Below are 5,579 nucleotides of genomic sequence, written 5' to 3' on the forward strand. Positions count from 1 at the left end.
TCTATTTTTCGCCTTTGCTTATCCATGAGACAGATGATAACAACTTCTTTTTCTACAAATAACACACTCTCAAAGCAAAAGAAAATATTCTGTAGACAATGAAGACTCTTGGCCATTCTATACTCCCACACAGCTGCGGTGGAAAGTGGGAAGGGGTGCTGGTATGAAGAGTGCCCTGCACCTGGGTATGTGAAGGAGGTGGAGGAGAAGGAGACATTGTTTCAATGCATGGGCTTCTGCTTGATTCAACTTCTGTTGTCCAGTGAAACAAGGCACTTAAAGCTTGAATGTAGACACAAGGGTGATTCCTATCTGCTTTAGCTTCATATTCCCTTTGGGCCTTCTGATAAGGAATTGGAAGAGCCTTCCGTCCTTTCCCCTACACTGGCCATCAACCTCATTTTTTACTTTCAAAATGCTTCCCAATTATGGTATATAAGCCAAGGGAACATACTGAATGATTCCAAGTGTGTGTGTGAGAGAGAAAGAGAGGCAGAGACAGAGAGAAAGGAGGATGCTAACAAGTACTGGGCACACCCCATGTGTCAGATTCCCCATGTGTTTGTCACTACATTTATTTAGTGCTTGCACATACATTACCTCATTTTACCCTCACAAGAGTTTGCAAGGCATGTATTATTATTCCCATTTCACAGATGAGGAAACTTAGAATTGTAGCCCTTCTAACTTGCCCCAGATGACACAGCTGATAAATAGTCAAGCTAGTACTTGGCTAAGCCTGTCCAACTCCCAACCAGCGATCTGTTCCCAACATGTATCACCCACCACAGCTAGCTAGCTAGCAACGTGAAGAAACATGTGTCCAACAGCAGTCAACAACTGTAGCTACATTAACAGTGGACATGTCACCAGAACCGGGAAGGGAAACGGAAAGTTTGTATGTTCTAGGTTCCAGTTAGAGGGCCTCTAGGAGGTGGAAGCTGAAGGGGAACAACAAAGAACATTTTCCCACCTAGAGCGATGCCCTGGGAAAGTGTTGCCCAAACTTCCACAGGCCCTAGTTCTGTAAGAAGACGAATAGGTTTTCAGTGAGAAAAAGAAGTTTCTGATTGATATGGGATGTAAAATCAAAAGAGGCATTTGACCTAAAATAAAATGGCTGGACTAATGCTAAGGTCCAGTATAACCTTTCACACAGATTCAAACTCTGCTGCTTAGGAACACTCTATTATTAAGGCTTTGTGGTTAGGCGAAGGCTGTGAATCTGTAACCAAATCTTATCGAAAACTCTTTGTGTTAGATCTCCCCAGGAGATCTTATGCTCTGGGTGAGGTAATGTTTCACAATCTGTTTCCAACATTAGCCATCATGCCATGGTCATGCCATTGTTTTGTGACAGTCATGGGACCCCCTCTGCGACCACGTAACTTGCAATTGTGTCCTTTAGCCAATTAATGTATTCCAGCTCTATTTATGCAACCAGTAATGTTAAAAATCATGCTTTGCTTTGTCCCACATTTTATTGACCTCAATCACTGTAAACCAATCAGAATATTGTCTTTGTAGTTCCTTATACAGCACTATTGCCATGGGTGACTTGTACTCCTTTTGGAATTTATGAGCTTCAGACCCTGAGGTTTTCACAGTTCCCTATTGAAATGATATATTGGCTTCAATAAGTCTCTTTAATTTCACTGTAACAGATTTGGAGAGTTTTTCCTACAACACTGATCAAATAAAAAGCTTTAAGAAAATGCTAATTTAAGTGAAAGGATTTTGCATCTGTGTGTGTTTTACTTTGATTTTAAGGTACAGCTCTTCAGAGCCTTTATTATGCTAATGTGAATTGTGACTTTCCCCCCACCCCAGAAGAACATATAGAATGCAGTCGTTGCCAAACACCCCCACTCATTGCCATGGAATGGATTCTAACTCATAGTGACCCTATAGGAACACTCTATTCCACGAGACACTCGGACCAATCTTTGAAAAACTTAGCCTAAGCCATTTCTATTTTAGCAATCATATCCCTCCCTCTGCTTACGAGTTGTCTCTAAAACTTCTTAGCTTTTCCTATCTGTACCCATCTAGTGTCAGGAACTCAGTGGGTGCCCCACTTTGACTCTTGGAGTGTTCAGTGTTTTCTAGGATCAAACAGCTAGCTCCCTAAGGCACACAAATGATTCGAGAGAAAAGGCAATGATTCAGTGATGATAACCTTGCATGAGTGCTTGGCAGACCACTTCTGGAAGGTGCTGATACTGGGTGACTAGGTGAGCAATAGAGGTATCAACCAGGTGAGTGTGACACTTTGTCTTGTCTCTCACTCTGCCCTGTGTGGGCCCTCTTTAGAGCAAAACTATTCTGGAGAGGGTTTAATAGAAGGCTAGGCACTGGATAACAAGAAAAAGAATACTATTTCATTCCCAATCCCACACGAGATCCTTCTTGGGGGATGCCAAGGGTAGCCTTTGACAAGGATTGAAACTCTAGCTATAGTAGGTTGGGGTGTGAGTGAGGAAAATTTTCTTCATTTCTCTCAATGAGACTGTTATAGATTGAATTGTACCTCCCTGCCAAAAGTTATGTAAACATTATCCTGTTTGGGTATAGGCATTTTTCTTTTATGTTAGTGAGTCTTACCAGAATAGGGTGGGTCCTAAACCTAAACACCTAAACCTGATTGGTGTCTTATAAAAAGAGTAGAATAGACACAGAGACACACACATACAGAGGGAAGACAGATGTCAAGGAACTACAAGCAACTAATGGGGCTACCAACAAGGAAGGACCTCTCCCTAGAGTCACTCACTGAATTCAGACTTCTAGCTTCCTAAAACGTGAGAAAATAAATTTGTTTTTTAAAGCCACCAACTTATGGTATTTCTATTACAGCAGCACTAGGTGATTAAGACAGTGACCTATTTTTAACCTTTTTCTGGTGTGGCCTGAGGAAATACAGATTACAAAAAAACTGCATTTAACTATGTACAACAAATTTTAGATAGTGGGTTTGGTTACCCATATTGGCAATCTAGTAGACTACATGACTATCTCAAGTGGAAGCATTTTTTTATCTTTATATTCTGAAGGACACAGTGGTTAAGGCTCAGCTGCTAACCAAAGGGTCGGCAGTTTGAATCCACCAGCCGCTCCTTGGAAACCCTGTGGGGCAGTTCTACTCTCTCCTATATGGTTGCTATGAGTTGGAATCAACTCAACGGCAATGGGTTATTACAAGCTATTACAAGCTCTGATATATAGTATGCACATAATAAATGCTAGGTAAGCAAAGGTGTCCAGGGCAGTGTGCACCAACTGGGATTAAAGCTCTGTAGTTACAGAGGCATGTGATGACCAGAGCCTACCTATTTCTCCCAAGAACCTCTCATTTTGCCTTTAACCCAAGGTGAGCGGCTCCTTGGGGTTGGATAAGTGTGGTCCAACATGTACACTTAAAAATCTCACCCTTTCCCATTTATGCAAAAACCTTTCTTGTCTGTCTGTTTTCACAACTAAGCAGATATGGAGTTGATGATGAACTTGGAAAGAAAGAGGAACAGCTGTTGTCGTCCAAGAGTTTGGATCCAGGGATGTAAAAACCATGACATATGTTTCGAACCCTCTTTCAAGGAGCCAGGGAGGCAGGAGATGATGGCAGCTGAGAGCTATCAAAGCAAGATGCCAGCAGTCTCAGACCTGGCTCAGCTTCTCTGACCTCCTTTGAGTCTGGACCCTAGGTGGCAGTTCCCACAGCCCCAGTTCTGAAGGGACACATTTACTCTTCCCACTTCATGTTCTTGCCTTGACCTGCTGCTGGATTGGTCTCATCTCCTCTTTGTCTGGGACTTGTCCTGATGGTTATCCCAGGGAATAACATCCCAAAATATAAAACCAAAACCACAATCAACTTCCCTATGAGGACACTGACTCTTCTTCTGGTTTCATGTAAGTAGAGAAGTCAAGTCTTGCAGATGGGATGATCTTGCTGATAGCATAGAAGCTCAACGGTTCTTAAATTTCCTCATTAAAGTAGTATTAGATGATCAAATTGCCTTTGGTTTCCTTTTAGTCCAACAAGAAGGTGTATGTGCAGTTGTTAATACCTCTTGTTGTATTTGGATAAATACTTCAGAAGAAGAAGAACAAGACTTTAAGCAAGTACACCAAAAGGCAACCTGGCTTCACATACCCCCTATGTCTGATTTGCCCTTGACATCTTTAGCTGGTTGCCTAAAGGTGCTGGATCATGGATTCAATCTGTATTATTTACTGGTCTACTAATACTTTTTCCTGTAATAATCGTTATTGGAATAATCAAATGTTGTATAAAATGTATGACAATTACTATTACTCGGAACACCAATTTAATGCCTATGCAAAGAATATAATGTACATCAAAAGTGTTCATGTTCCAATGGATTGGAGCTTACCCCTGAAACAGAGCCCTTGGACACCAGGTTATTCCCCCAATGTGGCTAAACCTCACACAGACCCTAATGACTGGACCACAAGAAGCTAGAGGCTAAACTTATAGTATGGTGAGCACATCGGATGGTACCTGGCTACTTTTCACATCTGTAGTGTCTGGGGTCTTAAAGGCATGTTAGCCAAGCAGCTGTCCAAAACAACTACCAGAAGCACATGCAGAAGAAGGCACTCTTTTTTATTAGTGGTCCATAAAATGATCAAAGAATTTCTCTCAAAATTCTTGATCAGAAGGAGGGAATGTGCAAGGGTTCCAAAACTGAGGTGCCTAGTGTGCCTAAGGTGGCTGGCTCAGGTGTAGACCCAATTCCATTTTGTGATTTCTCCTTTGCATTCCTGAGAATGTAACCTTAACTTCATATGAATATCGTCCTGGGCCTCTGGCTGGGTGGAACCAGCAGACTAACTTCTTTCCATTCGTATGCATATGGTCTTTGACCTCTGACTGGTTGGAACCAGGAGACCCTGGCCCCTTATCAATGATCTTGTGACCTTCTTGTAAGCACATACATTCACAATTACGTGAGTGTACACAAACCAAATAGCCCACATTCATGTTTCCAACCAATCACTGTAAATTCCCCGCTTTGAGTTGCCACTTCTCTTGCTTATCTAATCTTGCAACTTCCAGTCATAATGTTGTATTTTACCTCACAAATATGACTCTGTGACTTCAATGTTTTGAAACACTGGTTTTCACTTCCTCTATCTGGTGTACTCCAGTCATCTTCATGTGCTTTCCTCTACTACATAAAGTCCTCCTTATCGGCCTGGCACAAGGCCTTGTGCAGAACAGACACCAGGTACATAGTTTTTGTACCAATAGGCTGATCTTTAGCTTCTTCAATATCTTGGGAATCTGAACTAGGATTTAAAAGTGGGTGAGTTCCCTTCTGCCTATCATAGAGCACTCAGTACAAGGCTCCTCCCCACTTCCACTGCTCTTAGCTTATGACCTAAACCACATTCCAGGCTGACTACCATTGCACAAGGCCCCACACTAAGAAGGACCCTGCATTTGGTTTAATGCACAGCTGTCACTCTCTTGAAACTCTTAGTTTTGAACAGGACCCTGCATTTGTACTTTGCAGTAGACCACACAAATTATGTAGCTGGTCCTGATCTCTTCT

The sequence above is a fragment of the Loxodonta africana genome, chromosome 3, assembly GCF_030014295.1.
Source record: "Loxodonta africana isolate mLoxAfr1 chromosome 3, mLoxAfr1.hap2, whole genome shotgun sequence".
Taxonomy (NCBI): Eukaryota; Metazoa; Chordata; class Mammalia; order Proboscidea; family Elephantidae; genus Loxodonta; species Loxodonta africana.